The sequence below is a fragment of the Orcinus orca genome, chromosome 19 (genome assembly GCF_937001465.1).
Source record: "Orcinus orca chromosome 19, mOrcOrc1.1, whole genome shotgun sequence".
Lineage (NCBI taxonomy): Eukaryota > Metazoa > Chordata > Mammalia > Artiodactyla > Delphinidae > Orcinus > Orcinus orca.
The window spans coordinates 40,768,356-40,787,724 of NC_064577.1; the positions used below are offsets into that span (position 1 = coordinate 40,768,356).

At 44.4% G+C, this 19,369-nt stretch overlaps 1 protein-coding gene across 4 annotated transcripts in view; it reads left to right on the plus strand.

Moving 5' to 3' along the window:
• The first annotated feature begins 11,778 nt into the window (after nucleotides 1-11,778).
• The window catches only part of STAT3 (signal transducer and activator of transcription 3), a 64,485-nt gene continuing 56,894 nt past the window's right edge, over nucleotides 11,779-19,369 (plus strand). For 3 of the 4 annotated variants that reach the window (XM_004282817.4, XM_012537786.3, XM_033411100.2), the window contains exon 1: nucleotides 11,840-12,062. The gene's annotated coding sequence lies outside the window, so the exon portion shown is untranslated. Of the gene's footprint in view, nucleotides 12,063-19,369 lie in introns of all 4 variants that reach the window. The other variant, XM_004282815.2, reaches the window with a different exon arrangement.

Below are 19,369 nucleotides of genomic sequence, written 5' to 3' on the forward strand. Positions count from 1 at the left end.
TAGAGGAAAACATAAGCAGAACACTCTATGACATAAATCACAGCAAGATCCTTTTTGACCCACCTCTTAGAGAAATGGAAATAAAAACAAAAATAAACAAATGGGACCTAATGAAACTTAAAAGCTTTTGCACAGCAAAGGAAAACATAAACAAGACAAAAATACAACCCTCAGAATGGGAGAAAATATTTGCAAATGAAGCAACTGACAAAGGATTAATCTCCAAAATTTACATACAGCTCAATATCAAAAAAACAAACCCAATCCAAAAATGGGCAGAAGACCTAAATAGACATTTCTCCAAAGAAGATATACACATTGCCAACAAACACATGAAAGGATGCTCAACATCACTAATCATTAGAGAAATGCAAATCAAAACTACAATGAGGTATCTCCCCACACCAGTCAGAATGGCCATCGTCAAAAAATTTACAAACAATGCTGGAGAGGGTGTGGAGAAAAGGGAACCCTCTTGCACTGTTGGTGGGAATGTAAATTGATACAGCCACTATGGAGAACATATGGAGGTTCAAAAAACTAAAAATAGAACTACCATATGACCCAGCAATCCCACTACTGGGCATATACCCTGAGAAAACCATAATTCAAAAAGTTATGTACCACAATGCTCATTGCAGCTCTATTTACAATACCAGGACATGGAAGCAACCTAAGTGTCCATCGACAGATGAATAGATAAAGAATACGTGGCAAAAAAAAAAGAATACGTGGCACATATATACAATGGAATATTACTCAGCCATAAAAAGAAATGAAATTGAGTTATTTGTAGTGAGGTGGATGCACCTAGAGTCTGTCATACAGAGTGAAGGAAGTCGGAAAGAGAAAAACAAATACCGTATGCTAACACATATATATGGAATCTAAAAAGAAAAAATGGTTCTGAAGAACCTAGGGGCAGGAAAGGAATAAAGACGCAGATGTAGAGAATGGGCTTGAGGACACGGGAAGGGGGAAGGGTAAGCTGGGACGAAGTGAGAGAGTGGCGTGGACATATATACACTACCAAATGTAAAATAGATAGCTAGTGGGAAGCAGCTGCATAGCACAGGGAGATCAGCTCTGTGCTTTGTGACCACCTAGAGGGGTGGGATAGGGAGGGTGGGAGGGAGACGCAAGAGGGAGGGGATATGGGAATACATGTATATGTATAGGTGATTCACTTTGTTATGAAGCAGAAACTAACACATCATTGTAAAGCAGTTATACTCCAATAAAGATGTTAAAACAAAACAAACAAACATACAAACAAACCAAAGTGGAAAACAAACATAGAGGGAATTAATGTAATTGAATAAGTTCCCAGTGATAGGTCCAGGGGTGTCTGGTTGCAAGTTCTGATGTAATGTCTTTAGGAATTTCTCTCTCTTCCTGCCTCCTCTTCTCTGCTGTGTTTGTTTCATTAACAGTCAGATTTTCCACATGTGTTGGCAAAGATGACCATCCATAGCTGCAGGCTTATGGCTTAACAGCTCAACAACCTCAGTTAAGAGGGTTTCTTTCCAAATCTTTCCAGAATCTCAGATATGGCCCTGATAGGTCACATATTCAAATCACTGTGCCTCCTGACCAAATCTAGGTCATGTACCATTTCTAGAACCCACTTGCAAGGTGGAACTGAGAGTGGAGGAAGGCTCATTTCCCAAAGGAAAATTGGGTTGCTGTCAGAGGAAGGAGAGAGGCCAAGGAGCCAACAAAGCGACAGGTGTTCTTTCCCGATGATCTGTTTGTGATGTTGTGCTAGGAGCTGAGAGACTACAAAGGCGACATACCTAGCTCTTGATCTGAAACAGTTTGCAATTAGTGGGAGAGGCAGGTATTCAAAATAACTCCAAGTGATGACTGTAAGAGAGGTAAAACAAAATGCAACATCAATACATCGAAGACAGATTCATCCGCTTGGGGCATATGGGGAAACTTAAGGAGAAAGGGGGCTTTTGAGTTACAATCCTTAACACAGGGTAGGATTTCAAATACTTGTTGCTGAGGGGCAGAGACCGTATTTTACTTGATTTTTGTGTCACCAGAGCCTAACAGTGTCTCGTATACGATTGCACTGGTTAATGTTATTTGGTTGAAAGCATAAGAAAAGAACACTGGCCAAAAGAGCAAAAAGGACCTTATGTGGGAAGGCTGCCAAGTTATCCCATGGACTCCAAGGCTGGGAAGAGTAGGAATCAGGGGATCTCCAGGGACTTCTGAGAGGGAGTTGATGGATGGCCCTCTTGAAAGTGCTGACATTAATGCAACTCAGCTCTAAGGGCTCCCAGGCTCTGTGTCTCTCATTTTCAAATTCCAAATTCCTGGCATAGAGAATCTGATTAAACCAGTAAACATGTGTTCACCCCGGATTTAATAATCTATGGCCAGGAGGACAGGACCATGGAATACAGACATGGCTGAAGGGACCCATTCCAGCATATGATTGGGGAATGAAGGGGGCAATTCCCAGGAAAGGAGGACTTATTGTGAGCCAGGCAGGACCCAAGAAGTATCTATTGACATAGCAGATACTCAATACGTGTTAATTAAATATAAGTAGTGAGGTGGGACAGGGAAAGTCCTCCAAGCAAAGGGAACAGTGTGTGGAAAGGCAAAGAGGCAGGAACGCTGAAGGCATGATTGAGGAACGGTTAAGAGAATTATGGAATGTTAGACCAAAAAGGGTTTTGTTTTATTTTTAATTTATTTTTTGGCTGTGTGGCTTGCGGGATCTTAACTCCCTGACCAGGGATCGAACCCAGGCACTCGGCAGTGAAAGCATGGAGCCCTAACCATTGGACAGCCAGGGAATTCCCAAAACGTCTTGTTTTATAGATAAGAAAAAGTAGGAGTTGTTTTACAGAGGAAGTTGCTGTGGACCTGAGAAAGTAGTTTATCTGTACCTTATAAGACTCAGCATAAAAGAGTTATCAGAAGAGGGGTGGTCTTTGAAGTGCTAGGAATAAATGAGTTTGCCAAGCGAGAGAGGGAGTTAGGGAGAGAAGAGGATGGATTTTACTTTATTTATTTATCTTTGTTTTTAAAATATTTTTGAGTATGGATTTTAGAATTAAAGCAGGAGCGCCCACCTTTAGAGGATGGAGGGGGCTGGGGGAACAGCAAAGTAGACTGTGGGATGGTTGGAGAGGGAGAAGGACATCTTACTGGGTGCAGGGCACTTTCATAAACATGATCTCATGTAATTCAGATGTGTATTGGATGTCCCTCTGCTTGGAAAACCCCTGCCCCCTCCCTCCAGGGCTTTGTCTCTGCTGGGTGACCAGGTCCCCTGCCCCTGTCCATAGCTGCTTTGTAAAGGATGCCTGTCTGGGCCAATGCAATCTTCTCTGCCAGCAGTTTAGAATTTTGAGCCTACATTTACCAGGAAATTGGATATTTAATCTCAGTCAGATGAATCAAATGAAAAAGAATGCTTGAAGTGGTAGCATAAAAACACAAGTGATTAAAAACATTTGGAACCTTTGCTTAACCTTCAAAGGCATTTGTTGCCATAGTTAGAGACTGAACATTTCAGTAGGAGCCTCAAGCCAAGTCATGACAAGGGAAGGGCAGAGTTTAGTGGGACTTCCACTAACTCCTTCTGGTGAGGTTCCTGGAATTGTCCTTTATAAGGTGTGGTTGTTCAAGTCTTCATTGGAATTTGAGAGATATCTCAGATTCTTTCCAATAAGTTTCTCCCACACTGCCCTTGTTTTTTTAGTGTTGTTTTTTTTTTTTGCATAAGATAATCATAGCTAACACTGTATTGAACGCTTTGCAGGTTACCTCCTTTAATCTTCACGACAACCTATGAGGTAGGTGCTCTCATAGTCTCTGTTCTGTTGATGAGGAAACTGAGGCTCAGAGAGGTTAAGCAACTGGCCCAGGGTCACACTGCTGTGTAGGTGGGCTGCCTGAGCAGTGGATGCTGCCATGACCTGGCTCTTATTTGTCATGTTGCACACTTAATTTGAGAGTATCATCCAATCAAGAACGCTTTAATGCACACTTACCAAGATCAGAATTAGGTTCTCGATTTGAAGATGAGGGTGCTGATTGCCCAGGGTTGCACTATCTATTCTGTGTCAGAGCCAGGATTCAAACTCTGTGTGTCTCACTTCAGCTTCCATCAGCTTGCTAGTTAATGCAATTGCTTCTGTTAACCATTGTGATGGTTGAGGGAGGAAAGAATGTCTAGGAGGGAGGAAGGGGGATGATCGGCAGTACCAGATTCTACAGCAAAGTTAGATAAAATGAATGACCGAGAAGAAGACATCAGCTTTGGTGAGGAGGAGGTCCCTAGTGACCTTTAAGAGCCCTGTCCTATGGAGAGGAGAGGGCAGAAGCCACCTTGGTGCAGCAAGTGGGGGTGAGGACATGGGGGCCATAATGGGAAAGAAGGAGCATCTTCAGAGACAGAGAGACGGAATAAGTGGAAAAGGTCCGGAGCGAGAGGAGAACGGATAAAGCTCAGAGGGGGAGGGGTGGGACCAAGAGGACTTCCATTTAGTCCATGTGTTTATTGAGTACCTACTATGTGCCCTGCACTGGAGAGATAAGGGAGCAGTAAACAGTCAAGATCCATCTTCCTGGAACTGACAGTATAATGAGGAAGACAGATAAGAAACTGTTAACAGGGACTTCCCTGGTGGTGCAGTGGTTAAGATTCCATGCTCTCAATGCAGGCAGCCCAGGTTCAATCCCTAGTCCAGGAACTAGATCCCACATGCATGCTGCAACTAAGAGTTCATGAGCTGCAGCTAAGGAGCCAGTGAGCCACAACCAAGGAGCCTGCCTGCCACAACTAAGACCCAATGCAACCAAATAAATAAATAAATAATTTTAAAAAATGAAACTGTAAACAGATAAATAAAATGAGAATTATGATAAGAGTTCCACAAGAAACAGCACATAGAGATAGAGACTGAAGTTCCTAGGAGTAACCTTAGGTGGAGGTAGTTAGACAAGGTCTCTCTGAGCAGGTGAGACCAGAAGGGTGAGAAGGAACTAGCCATGCCAGAGCTAGAGAAGGAACAAGAAGGGCATGTGCAAAGGCCCTGAGGTGGAAATGGACTGGCTGGAATTTAGTAAGCAGGAGGGAGTTTGTTGGGATAGGCGGGGCCTTGAAAGGGATGAGAAAGGAGAACTCCTTTTTCGTAAGCCCCATGGAAATGACATGGTAAGAATGATGTTTTAAGCAGCATAGGAAAAGCGCTTAGCCTTGAAAAATAGTGAGTAGGGAAGACTGTTCTTTAGACAAGAGAGAAGAGACCTGCTTGCGTGATGATGCCTGAGAAGCGTTTTTGCAGACAGAAAGTAGGAGTCCAAGGAATTCATGTTGCACAGACCTGCTCTTCCCTGTGATTTTAGTGAGGGTGAGTCGGGCAGCCCTGTGTGAGCCTTTCTATTGCTGAGTCCCATAGGGGTCTCATCACCCACACAAGTTGCCCATTGCCCCCTTTGCCACCCCTGAGAGTCTTCTCTAAACCTTCTCTTCCTTGCCGGGCCTTCTTCTTCTTTTTTGTTTTAATTTAATTTAATTTATGTATTTTTGGCTACATTGGGTCTTTGTTGTTGTGCACAGGCTTTCTCTAGTTGCAGCAAGTGGGGGCTACTCTTCGTTGCGGTGAGCGATCTTCTCATTGTGGTGGCTTCTCTTGTTGCGGAGCACAGGCTCTAGGCACGTGGGCTTCAGTAGTTGTGGCATGCGAGCTCAGTAGCTGTGGCTTGCAGGCTCTAGAGTGCAGGCTTAGTAGTTGTGGCGCACGGGCTTAGTTGCTCCATGGCATGTGGGATCTTCCCAGACCAGGGCTCGAACCTGTGTCCCCTGCATTGGCAGGTGGATTTTTTTTTTTTTTTTTTTTTTTGCCGTACGCAGACCTGTCACTGTTGTGGCCTTTCCCGTTGCGGATCACAGGCTCCGGACGCGCAGGCTCAGCGGCCATGGCTCACGGGCCCAGCCACTCCGCGGCATGTGGGATCTTCCCGGACCGGGGCACAAACCCATGTCCCCTGCATCGGCAGGCGGACTCTCAACCACTGCGCCACCAGGGAAGCCCTGGCAGGTGGATTTTTAACCACTGCGCCACCAGGGAAGCCCCAGGCCACCTTCTTGAATTAGAGTTTTACTGCTAATTCATCAGTCTCAGTTCCTAATCTAGATTATAGTTCCTAAATCTCTCTGAAGTGATAAATGGACACTTATCAGTTACCTATTGCTGTGTAATAAACCATCCTAAAACTTAGTGGCTTAACAATCCTGAGGAAAAAAATAACAAAGCTGGAGGTATCACACTTCCTGATTTCAAACTATATTACAAAGCCATAGTAATCAAAATAGCATGGTACTGGGGACTTCCCTGGTGGGCCAGTGGTTAAGACTCCGTGCTCCCAATGCAGGGAGCCCAGGTTTGATCCCTGGTCAGGGAATTAGATCCCGCCTACCACAACTAAGTGTTTGCATGCCACAACTAAAGATCACACATGCCACAACTAAAAGATCCTACACGCCAAAATGAAGATCCTGTGTGCTGCAACTAAAACCTGGCGTAGCCAAATAAATAAATAATAACTAAATAAATAATTAATTTAAAAAATAGCATGGTACTGGCAGTAAAACAGATACATAGATCAGTGGACTAGAATTGAGAGCCCAGAAATAAATCTACACATATACAGACAAATAATATTCAACAAAGGAGTAAGGACATACAATGGAGAAAGGACAGTCTCTTCAATAGATGATGTTGGGAAAACTGCACAGCCACATGCAAAAGAATGAAACTAAACCACTGTCTCACACCATACACAAAAATCAACTCAAAATGGATTAAAGACTTGAATGTAAGACCTGAAACTGTAAAACTCCTAGAAGAAAACATAGGCAGTATGTTCTTTGACATTGGTCTTGGCAATATCTTTCTAGATATAACTCCTCAGGCAAGGGAAACAAAAGCAAAAAATAGCAAATGAGGGAATTCCCTGGCGGTGCAGTGGTTAGGGCTTGGCACTTTCACTGCCAGGCTGGGTTCGATCCCTGGTTGGCAAACTAAGATCCCACAAGCTGCATGGCATGGACAAAAAAAGAAAAAGAAAAGAAAAACAAATGAGATTACATCAAACTAAAAACTTCTGCACAGCAAAGGAAACCATCAACAAAATGAAAAGACAACCTACAGAATGGGAGAAGATATTTGCAAATGATACATCCAAGGGATTAATATTCAAAACATCCTTGTTGTACAACAGAAATTAGGACAGCATTGTGAAGCAATTATACTCCAATAAAGGTGTATAAAAAAAAGAATTATGGAATCACAGAACACTGTAAATCAACTACACCTCAATAAAATTATATATATATGTATATACATATAAAAAAATAAAAATGGGCAGAGAAGATGAATAGACATTTTTCCAAAGAAGACATACCTGTTGATGGCCAATAGGCACATGAAAAGATGTTCAACATCACTAATTATTAGGGAAATGCAAATCAAAACCACAATGAAATATCACCTCATGCCTGTTAGCATGGTTATTATCAAAAAGGCAAAAAATAACAAGTGTTGGCAAGGATGTGGAGAAAAGGGAACGCTCATACACTGTTGGTGGGAATGTAAATTGGTGCAGCCACTATGGGAAAAAGTACGGAGGTTCCTCAAAAAATTAAGAACAGAACTAACATATAATCCAGCAATCCCACTTCTGGGTATTTATCCAAAGAATACAAAAAGACTAATTTGAAAAGGTATATGCACCACTATGTTAATTGTGGCATTATGTACAATAGCCAGGATGTGGAAACAACCTAAGTGCCCATCAAAGGATGAATGGATAAAGAAGATGTGGTATACACACACACATGCACACACATACACTCACACACACACTCTATGGAATATTACTCAGCCATAAAAAGACAATGGATGCTTGCTGTCAGCTAGGCCTTAGCTGGACTATTGGCCAGAACACCTTCACAAGGTTGCTACATATAGCTTGGGCTTCCTTACAACATGGTGGCTAAGTTCCAAGGGTGAGTGTTCCAAGAGAAAGAGTCAGGTGGACACTGTATCGCCTTTTATGACCTAACCTCAGAAGTCATGTAGTATCAAATCCATTGTATTCTATTTATTAGAAGGGAGTCACTCCTGATGTGGAATGAGAGTCTACCTTTAGATGGGAGAAGTGTCAAATGATTTGCAGACATGTTTATAAACCACCATGGGCTTGAATGGGCTGGGCTTCTGCACTCTGCCTTTATTCACTTGATGGGTAGAGGGTGGGGGCATCACCTTTTCCCCTCCTTTAGACCTTTCCTTCCTTGGGGATCCAAAAGGAAGTTTGAGCCTGGAGATGAAGTCAAGGAAGAGCAGCTATTCAGGCTCTCCAATGAAACACACTTGGGGACTTCCCTGGTGGTGCAGTGGTTAAGAAAGCACCTGCCAATGCAGGTGACATGGGTTTGAGCCCTGGTCCGGGAAGATCCCACGTGCCGCGGAGCAACTAAGCCTGTACGCCACAATTACTGAAGCCTGTGCGCCTAGAGCCCATGCTCAGCAACAAGAGAAGCCACTGCAATGAGAAGCCCGCGCACCGCAACGAAGAGTAGCCCCCGCTCGCTGCAACTAGAGGAAGCCCGAACGCAGCAACGAAGACACAACACAGCCAAAAATGAGTTGAAAAAAAAAAAAAAAACCTGCTTCCCTGGTGGCGCAGTGGTTGAGAGTCTGCCTGCCAATGCAGGGGACACGGGTTCGTGCCCCGGTCCGGGAGGATCCCACATGCCGCGGAGCGGCTGGGCCCGTGAGCCATGGCTGCTGAGCCTGCGCGTCTGGAGCCTGTGCTCCGCAACGGGAGAGGCCACAACAGTGAGAGGCCCGCGTACCGCGAAAACAAAGCAAAACAAAAAAAAACACTCTTGGATTTGAACCCTGACTGTCATTTACCAGCTCTGTGTTCTTGGGTAAGTCACTTAACCTTGGATAAGCCTCATTTTCTTCATCTGTAAAATCAGAGTATCCTCCTCATGGAGTTATTTTAAGGATTAAATGAGTTAATAGATGAGTTACATAATACATGCTCAGAAGCAGGGACGTGTGCACAGTAAACACTCCATGTGTTAGCTGTTGCTAATATGATTATTCAACAAGTTTATTAATATTTCATTGACTCAGGCTTAGGTGAGTTCTGGGCTGGATGCTGGGATTACGAAAGCAAGCATGAAAGGGTTTCGGCTTCCAGGAACCAGAAGCTTAGGGGAAATGTTTTCAAGCATATGTGGGCAAAGAGTCCAGGCTTTGGAGGCAGCCAGACCTGATTCTCATTCTGAGTTTGCCTGTAGTCTCTATCTGTGGGACCCTGGACCAGTCTTTCAACTTTCTCGGCCATAGTTTCCTAGTGGAAAATGAGAATTATAACAGTACCTACCTCACAGGGTTTTGGTGAGGATCAAACAAGATAATCTATGTAAAAAGCTTAGCACAGTTCCTGGAAAGTGGTGATTGTTTTATGAATGTTAATCATTAATTTTATTTATCAGGAAGTAGGCTAACAAGTGGATTCATTAGAGTCCAATGTGGAGAATGCCAAACTGGATGGGGAAACAACCTGCTAAAGGAGACCAGCAGAAGAGATCAATTTTGCTAGGAAGAATCTCAGAAAGCCTGGAGGCGGTGATGTGGGAACCCGGCTTTGAAGAATGAGTAAGAGTTCTCAGGTAGGGAATGAGGAAAGAGAAGATATTCCGGGTGGAAGCAAGGAGATTTGCAAAGGCATGAAGTTACAGAAGGTGTCGACATGTTTGGAGGAAGGGGATAAATTCAGTGTAGGAACTTCGGGTGTGTGGGATGGAGGGGATGAGACTGGAAAAGGGAGTTCAGATCAAAGCATTGGCTCAAGTGAGAGAAACTGCTGACTTTAAGCCAAGGGCAGCCTTGGCGGTACGGAGAAAGGCCAGTGGCTGGGCTGGAGGGAGCTTTTGTAGGTGGAACAGATAGATTCAGGGCTAGATGTTCCATGTGAATTGAGCGGAGGGCAGTGAGGGAAACAAAGGCAGCTGCAGAGGAGTCAGGGAGGAGGGCCGGGTTTGGGTGGATGGAACAAAGTTATGAGACGTGGACTCTCAAATCCACTGCACCACCAGGGAAGTCCCAGACCCTATATTGTTAAGGAGGTAGTCAACTGCATGGGAGAGCACAGCTAAAGCAGAGTTTAGGTGAAGTGGAAGGTGGGGGATATCTGTCCTGAAGTGAAGATTTAGATAAATGCAGCCACCAACACACACACACACACACACACACACACACACACACACACACACACACTACGGACACATATAGCAATTTCCACGCTGGGCTGGGTCTACAGGAGGGCAATAGGAAACTCTCAATCCCACCATGAGTGACCCTATCAGTTGCCCTATAGATGCTCTCACCTCTCACTTGCATATAAGGTGGTCCAAGGGTCTAAATTGGGGAACCAGGAGAATTTGTGAGTAAAAGCTCATGCTGACTATTTCTGGGACTAGACTCCATAGTCACCAGCAAACTCTCAGAAGTATCTACGATCCCCCAACGGTTAGGAGTCATTGGTTTTCTCACCAGAAATTAATAAGAATAGCTATCCTTGGGGAGAAGGATTGGTTGGGGAAGGGGGGAGATTTTCAGTTTTAATTTTTGACTTTTCTTAACTGTCTGAATTTTCTAACCACAAACGTGTGAGTTTCATTGAAAAAACTGTCATCAGGGTTTATTTGGGTGGTGAGATAACAGGCCCTTTTTAGATTTCATCTTACTACCTCTTTGTACTAAACAAACACAACAAACACAAACAAACCCTAATAGCTGTTATTTTTTAAAAACCCTGATAGTCTTAACACACACACACACAAAATCACACTATTATGCAAAGTACATCCTCTATTATGTAAGGTAAAATGTCTACATTTCCTATAAACTACTAGTTTTAATGCAGTAAAACTTGCATTCGAAGTAGATAAGGCGAAAAAGAAAAAGGCACACCATTTCAAGTATTTCAACTCAGACGCATAAAAACAATGTGTATATGTGTCATTCTTCATCTGTACTGTCTCCTCATTCCCTTGAACCGGCCAGTGTGCGAGCCGTTGGCCTTTGATGCTCGAAGCGAAGACGGAACGCAGGACTGGGTTAAATCCACTACCCTCTCCCCACGCACTCCAGTAATTACTCTATTTCCACGTCATGTTTCCGGGTGTGTGTGTCCCGACTCACGCAGAAACTGAAGTTCAAAGCAGGCGGGAGTCACCCATGTTCTTCTTGCTGTCCCCAGAAACCCAATTCAGGCGTTGGGCCCCTAGAGGATCTGGCGATACCTGGGGACTGTCTAACTGGCTGATTCCCACGTGGTAAGTGGCTCCCGACCTCGCCCCCACGTGGTGTCAAGGGCCGGGAAGAGGGAGAGCAGGCAGAAGAGAGCCGCATCAGGGCCATTTAAAGTGTCTTGACGTCACGCACTGCCAGGAACTCAGCTGAGTTTTCAGCAGGACATTCCGGTCATCTTCCCTCCCTCCCCCCGGGCCTCTCTGCCCAAGGCCTTGGTTCTTCTCCTGCTGTTACGGAGGGAGGAGCACTAAGCCCTCGGAACAGCCAGAACAGGGGCGTTCCCAGCCTTCTATTGGCTCCGCCCTTTCTCCAAGAGGCTCTTCTTATTGGCCAGTGGGTGGGGCATCGGTTGTACAGTACACTCACCAGGGCCTCTGGGTGGCCGAGAAAACTGGTTGTCTCATGAATTATGCATGAGCGGTGTGTCACGGCCCGGCGGGGTTGGGCGGGGATTGGCTGGAGGGACTGTAATTCAGCGGTTTCCGGAGCTGGGGCAGCGTAGACTGGTAGGGGGAGGCTGGGGTTCTGACGTCGCCGCGGAGGGAGCGGGCCCGAACCGGATCCTTGACAAGAACCCCAGCTCGGCGCTTACCCCACATCTGCTAGGCGAGACTCCGCGGCCTGAGGGACCCTGCGGCCCGCACCCCGGCGCAAGCGCAGCCCCGGCCAGTCGGGCCTCAGCCCGAGCAGCAGGTGAAGGGGATTAAGGGTGGGGCTGCCCCCCGACGGCCTCCAGGCCTGGGCATCCCCGGGCGGGGGCGGGGGGCGAGGGCTGGGAGCCTCTGGGGTGTTTGGGGGAGTAGTGGATGGAAACTTCAGTGGGTCGAGGGGATACGAGGAGAAACGGAGGGTAGCTCTGAAGGGACAGCTCCCCGGGATGACAGGAGCCGGCCTCTGAAGGGACAGGGTGCGCTGGAAGGAAGTTTCGTTCTTTGGAGAAAGGGGAGACGCCGAGGAAGAGAGAATGGGCTGGAGGGGGAGGACTGTGGGGCGAGGGCACTCTAGGGTGGGGGGGCAGGAGTGAGGGACAGCCCCCCAACTTCCTGCTCCCTGGGGCTCTGGGGACGTTCCGGCCACAGGAGCGACTGTCACGCCGGCGGAGATCTCCACAGAGGTTGGTGGGGCGGGTTGGCAAGCGCCTCCTCCCCGCCCCCCGGCGGGGCCCGGCGGCTCCCGGCTGAGCCACTTCCTCCGCCTTGCCCTGTTCCCGCTCCTTTAGGAGCCAGCTGTGCCCCCCTGGAGGAGGTAGGAATAGGTGTCTTCCCCCTACAGCCTCATGGACTGGTTGGTTGTGGGTAGGATTATTGCATAAGAATCAAGTTTCCTGTAGGGAAATTGACAGTCTTGTACTCTTTCTAAATTCCCTCCCGTCTTTTTCTAGGTTAAAGTCGTGATTCCCTCCTCCCCCTTCTAAAAAAACAGAATAAAACCCCCATCAAGCCAGCTCTAGAGGGAAATAAACCTATTTCCTCCTTGACATTGTTCTTTTATAAACACCTGGTAAACTTGGCCAGAAGATGAATAATTGAGCCCTTGCGTTTACTGGATTGTGGTGTTGCTTAATTGCATAGGACAGAATGAACCAATCCAGAGTGGGAGTTTTCTGTCTCAGAGCCAACATCTTGGGTAAATGCAGAGGAGAGGAAAACGAAGACAGGCTGGCCTTGGCAAAGTCATGTGTGCAAACTTTACCTGTGTTTGGGGGTGTAGTTGCACTTAAGTTAGCAAAATTCAAACCATCACCCAAGTTGTTTTTCCCGTGTTTAGTCCACATCCCTCTGTGTTATATCAGGTGGATGTATGGTACTGACACACTTATTCGTATTAAAAATGTATGTAAGGTGTCCCTGCTGGTTTTTATTGTGTGTGCATCTAAAGGGTATATTTATTCTGTGTGTGGGTTGTAATTTTTTGGCTGGCTGGGCTGATACAGCATTGGTTTGAATAAATCAGAACAGTAAATTATCTCAATCTTTTATATGTGGATTTAGACTGTGTTATGACTTGATTCAACCAATTTTCTGTTTTATATTAAATATATCTATTCCCTGAGTCAACACATTTATTTCCTTATTACATGTGCCAGACTGGGGTACTAGTAGAATTTTTGCAGTGACATTTGCACAGTGGGATGGAGGAAAGAAATCTTCAAAGCAAAACAAGACAAAAAATGTAGATGTTAGAGACTTGAGCTTATTAATCTCTATATCTGCTAGCATATCCACCACAAAGAACCACTAGAAAATTCATAAATCTTTTATATGTAGTTCTTTTGGGAAGAATAGCCATGTAGAAATATCCACAGTTATGACTTGACCCATAAGGGTAGATAGTTCATATAACCTTAACTCTGTTTTGTAGATAAGGAAATTGAGATCAAAGGAACAAAACACTTGCCTGGGGCAGCAGAGTGTCATAGTGGTGGAATTTGTACCTTCTGTATATTTTGTTTGCTTTTGACTATCTATGCTTAAGTATTAGATCTTGATTTAGTGTGACTGTAGGCCCTGCTAGGAAAGATGTCAGTGAAATTCTGACATATACCTAGACAATGAAATACCACCAGTAGTCTGTAAGACTCCAAGGGAGATATTTAATAAACAGGTGAAAAATGATATACAAATGGGGTTTCCTTAGGTTTTTAGGTTTTGTTTTGTTTTGTTTCCTATCTAACTGCTATGGCAAACTTGGCAAGTAACTTTTTTTTTTTTTATATTTTATATTGGAGCATAGTTGATTAACAGTGTTGTGTTAGTTTCAGGTGTACAGCAAAGTGATTCAGTTATACATATACATGTATCTATTGTTTTTCAAATTCTTTTCCCATTTAGGTTATTACAGAATAGTGAGCAGCATTCCCTGTGCTATACAGTAGGTCCTTGTTGGTTATCTGTTGTAAATATAGCAGTGTGTACCTGTCAATCCCAAACTCCCAATCTGTCCCTCCCCACAAGTAGCTAACGGTATAGTGTACATAATTTACCATCAGAATTTAGCTGTTTGCTAATGGAAAGAGATGTTTATTTAGGCAAGTTTGTAGGTGAAGGACAGTCATGACCTAAATGTCATATAAACCAAAGTGCCTTGTGGCTTGATCAGTGGTCATTTGTGTCTCTAGAAAGTTGCTTTCTCCTCCCTGCCTCTGCACGTCTTGACTTTCAGATGGTGAGATGTGGCAGAGGTGGTGGCCATCATTACAGATGCCGAGTCTGGCACCTTTTAATCTTATGGCTTTCTCAGAGGTGATGTACAAATCAACAAATATTTACTTTTTACAATTTTGTGGAAGTTGCTATGAGGAACAAGACGCCTTGTTTACAGAACTTGAGGTCTACTGAGGCAGCTTCATAAATGCTTTATCCATGTAGTGCAACATGTTTTCCTCAAAGAGGTGGTGAGACATTAAGCCTGTGCTGTCCAACAAGGTAGCTATTATATATTAAAAAACATATAGCACAGATATAGAACATTTCCATTATCGTAGAAAGTTCTGTTGGACAGTGCTTCACTAAGCGCTACAGGTCTTCAGTAGAAGGATTGGTTATGAGGCTTGCAGTTGTCTAGAAGTCTTCTTGCTAACTGAGAGCATTGATCTGGGGCCCAAATAATGGTTGGCATTTGACAGATATAAAGAATTTGGGGTGAGGAGGTATGGTGATATAACACAAACAAAATCCTGGTAGATTAGAAAGGTAAGTAGGGGAGAAGGAGTGCCTGCATATAAGAGGTCTTGAATGCAAGACCAATGAATTTAAAGATTTTTGAGGCTGAATACTGGTGTTTAATTATGGAGTGCCTACCCCATGCCTGACCTTGGTTAACTTGTACAGAGTAAGTCGGTACATATGGCCTCTGCCCTAGGGGAGTTGTCACTGAAGCTGACCTTATACACTGGGCCAGCACTCAAAAAGAGGGGTCCTGACTTATTGGATTTGTGTTGTCAAGTGCAGAAGTGCTTTTTGAGGATTTTTAATTGGCTACAAATGTCCACTCACATTTTCTGTCTTCCATATTTAAAAAAATTTATCATAACTTTTGGGTCATGTATAACAACCAGCCAAAGAGCACTTGAAGGACATCCCCAGATCCTGGAGAACTCCTGGTGTCCTGGGGCAGCCTTGGTGAGGTCCAGCAGGATGACACCCCTGGGCTACTTCACACTTCAGTCTTTGTTGGTTATCGTGAAAAAAAGTAATATTGTGGTTACACGTTAGTTACAAGAAACCTTGGCTTACTATGGGGCACTTTTGTCAGGAATGCTAGATGGTACTTTGGTGGTAAGTTGTTTGAAATGTCTCCAGTTTTTAAAAGGAATAGCATATGCAAGAAAATTTCTGTTATGGTCAGTTTTCCTATATCAGTATTATCACAACTCGGTTCAGATCAGCAAGCATATTATATATTGAGAGCTAACTATTGTGCTAGGCAGGATCCAAGGATAATGCACTATGGTCCCTGTTTTCACAGAACCGGAAGTGGTGTTGTCGGGGGCTGGGGTGTGTGCTGTGTCAGTATGGACTTAGGGTTGGGAAGATGATAGCACAGTGGTTCAGAGGTCAGGCTCTGGAGTCAGACACATCTGGGATTGGATCTTGGATCTGCCACTTCCTAGTCAGAATCTGAACCTCAGTTTTCTTATCTGTAAAAGGATAGGATAACAGTACTTATCTCCTAGGGCTGTTGAAGACTCCAGGAGATAATGCAGGTAAAATACTTAGCATAATGCCTGGTACACATTACCAGGAGATTAACTCTTTTTAGGGGTGAGAGAAAGGCTTTATCTTAGAGGGGTATTCACATGGGAACACCTGAAAATGGTTTTGTAGGATCGGTGGAATTCTCCCAACAAAGCTGAGTGGTGAATAATTGCATTCAAGGCTGAGGGAACGTGAGTGTGCAGAGGCTTAAAACAGCATAGTGTGTTCAGGGAGCTATAGGTAGAAGTTCTTAATTTAGGAGAACTGAGGGGAAAGGAAGCTACGGCTCTTAGCCCTTCTCTTCTGTTAATAATTGGGTTCAAATGTCATTAAGTTGTTTTGTCCTGTTTATGAAAGTAATGCATGCTACTGTAAATAAATTTATATTTGTAGAAATATAAACTATGTATATTTTATATATATGTCTTATTAATTTGGTGTATGTTTCTCCAGCTTTTTTGCAGCTTTTTCTACTTACCAATTTATCTTGGACTATTTTATTGCAAATTCCTTTTATTTTTATTTTTTATAAATTTATTTATTTATTTTTGGCTGCATTGGGTCTTTGTTGCTGTGCGTGGACTTTCTCTAGTTGCGGCGAGCAGGGGCTAGTGTTCTCTGTGGTGCACAGGCTGCTCACTGCGGTGCCTTCTCTTGTTGCAGAGCACGGGCTCTAGAGCGCAGGCTCAGTAGTTGTGGCGCGCGGGCTTAGTTGCTCCATGGCATGTGGGATCTTCCCGGACCAGGGCTTGAACCTGTGTGCCCTGCATTGGCAGGTGGATTCTTAACAACTGCGCCACCAGGGAAACCCCACAAATTCCTTTTTAACAGCCTAATAAAAGAATAATAAGGAAGGCAGATCTGCCCCCCAAATAAAATAAGGTTTAGATTGTCTGGCTTTCCTTTCTGCTACGCCCCCCCCATCCATATGAATAAATGACTTCCCTAATCACTGAACTTTTCCCTGACTTTTTAACTACATCAAACAAGGAACTTATGTTTTGAGCTTTCCTAAGGTAGCTGTTACTGTAGTGTCGAAATGCTTGGGCAGTGAGTTTGAGGGTTTCATGGTCCACAGTTGCAATAAGAGTTAAAAGAATGGTGATGAGATCAGACTTCCTGGGCTTTAATCCCAGATCCAGCACCTCTTAGATCTTGGGTCAGTTGCTTTAACTTCTCCAGGTTTCAGTTTCTCTGTCCATAAAATGCAAATGCCAGGTCCAGTTGTAAGGGATTTGTGAGGATTGAGCAAAATTTGAAGCAACGTATATGAAGTACTTTGCACAGTGCTTGGGAGATAGCTAAAATTGGAGTGCTTAATAATTACTATTATTAAAACCTGCAATATCTATCTAACTATAAAGTCAGGCCAGTTATGATTCACAGTAACCTTTAATGACCCAGAGGAAAGAAGGAGTAATCAGGAGATTCTAACCTAATAGGAAAAAAACTAAATGAATAGGGATAAGGGGGATTTACACTGTGGTGGAGGAAATGAAGTCTGTCACGTAAAAGGAATAGACAAGGCAAACCATAAATTCCTGTTTACACAGATGCCCTTGTCATACATATGTCTCTTTGCGTCTTCTGATTGTGGCCCATTTATTTGAAGTAATATTCAACACATTAAATTTTAATGACCACTTAGGATTTGAACAGTCCCTTGGAGTTCTTCTTGATACAAAAAGTGCAGATAATATGAAAGGTTTCAGGGGTATGGGAGTCAGGCAAGGACGGTGGGACAGCATGCAGCTTGGGGGGGTGAGGCAGCATCCTAAGTAGAGTGAATGATCTGTACGAGGCTGGGAAGTGATTTGTCCCTTCACTTCTGTGTGTGTGTGCGCGCGCGCGCGCGTGCGTGTGTTTTCATTGGAGGAGTCTAGCTTTGCTTTCCTGTCTTGTAACTTTCCTTTGCAAACAAATACTCAGAACAGCCTTGTGGTTTAAGAAGAGCCATTCAGCACCTTCATGAAACGGGTTCTCTTGCACCAGCTCTCCAGTTTGGGGTCAGAGAAGGCTGGAGAGAAAAGGCCTCCCGGCTGTTTCTTGGCCGAATGTGGGGCAGGAGGAAGCCAGCAGAGCTTGAAAGAGAAAGTAAACCTTCTGGTAAATAAATGGCTTCCCTATTGTGGAGGAGGAGTGCAAATTATTAGGGGGATGTTTGGGTAGTTTTTGTAGAAGCCGTTTCTGAAGACTGATTGAGATTATTGAAGGTGAGCCCGATTTAGGAAAACCCTGCCTGGTCTGCTGTGAACTGACTGTTTTCCCGCTTTGTTGATTGATTTTATTAGTTTGTGGCAGCCTGACCTCGCATTCTTGTTATGAGAATTGGAGGATTTGAGTGTGACCTTGAGCACCTGCTTAGGTGAAAGCTTCTTAAGATGCATGTTTTTCGCTTCTTTTCTAATGTTAATTTTGTTTTTACTTTTGAGCAAACGCTTTTCCTGACAGAGTCTAAAATCAGGAGACTTTCCTTTTGTTCTCTCCTCACCCCCACCCCCCAGTTCACCCAAATGTAGTCCTCAAAACCTCAAACCCCAGATGTTAGCTGTGTAATTACCTCTCCTCTAAACCAAGCAAAGTGCAATCATCCATTGAGTTAGCATTAAAATCGTCGGCCTTCGAATTTCTTTCTACTTGTGGTTTAGACACAATAAATATTTAATCTCAGACCGACTGTGCCTTTGGGCCTCTTTTTATCAGTAGGTTTAGGGAAAGCAAGTTTATTGAAACATTAACCAAAATAGAACGTAATTAGGATGGTCACTCTCTTGTGCACAGGGGCAGGTGGAATAATCAAAGCATTCTGAAGCCAAATCTCAATATTTATTCTTCTGGGGATTTTTTTTTTTTTTTGCGGTACGTGGGCCTCTCACTGTTGTGGCCTCTCCCGTTGTGGAGCACAGGCTCCGGACATGCAGGCTCAGCGGCCATGGCTCACGGGCCCAGCCGCTCCGCAGCATGTGGGATCTTCCCGGACCGGGGTGCGAACCCGTGTCCCCTACATCGGCAGGCGGACTCTCAACCACTGAGCCACCAGGGAAGCCCCTCAATATTTATTCTTAATTCCACGTGTTATTGTCCCTTTTCATTCGAGTACATAAATAAGAGTAGCCTGTAAGTAGAAGCAGCTGGGACACTTGAGGGTCTTAATTACTACGTTGAAGAATCCTAGGTTCATGGAGCCATTTAAGATTCCTGTTTCTCAAATGTACTGCTGTGGTAGGGGATGTCAGTAGGGGTGGGGGTGAGGGAGGTTAGGTGAACTCTGTACTTCCCACTCAATTTTGCTTTGAACCTAAA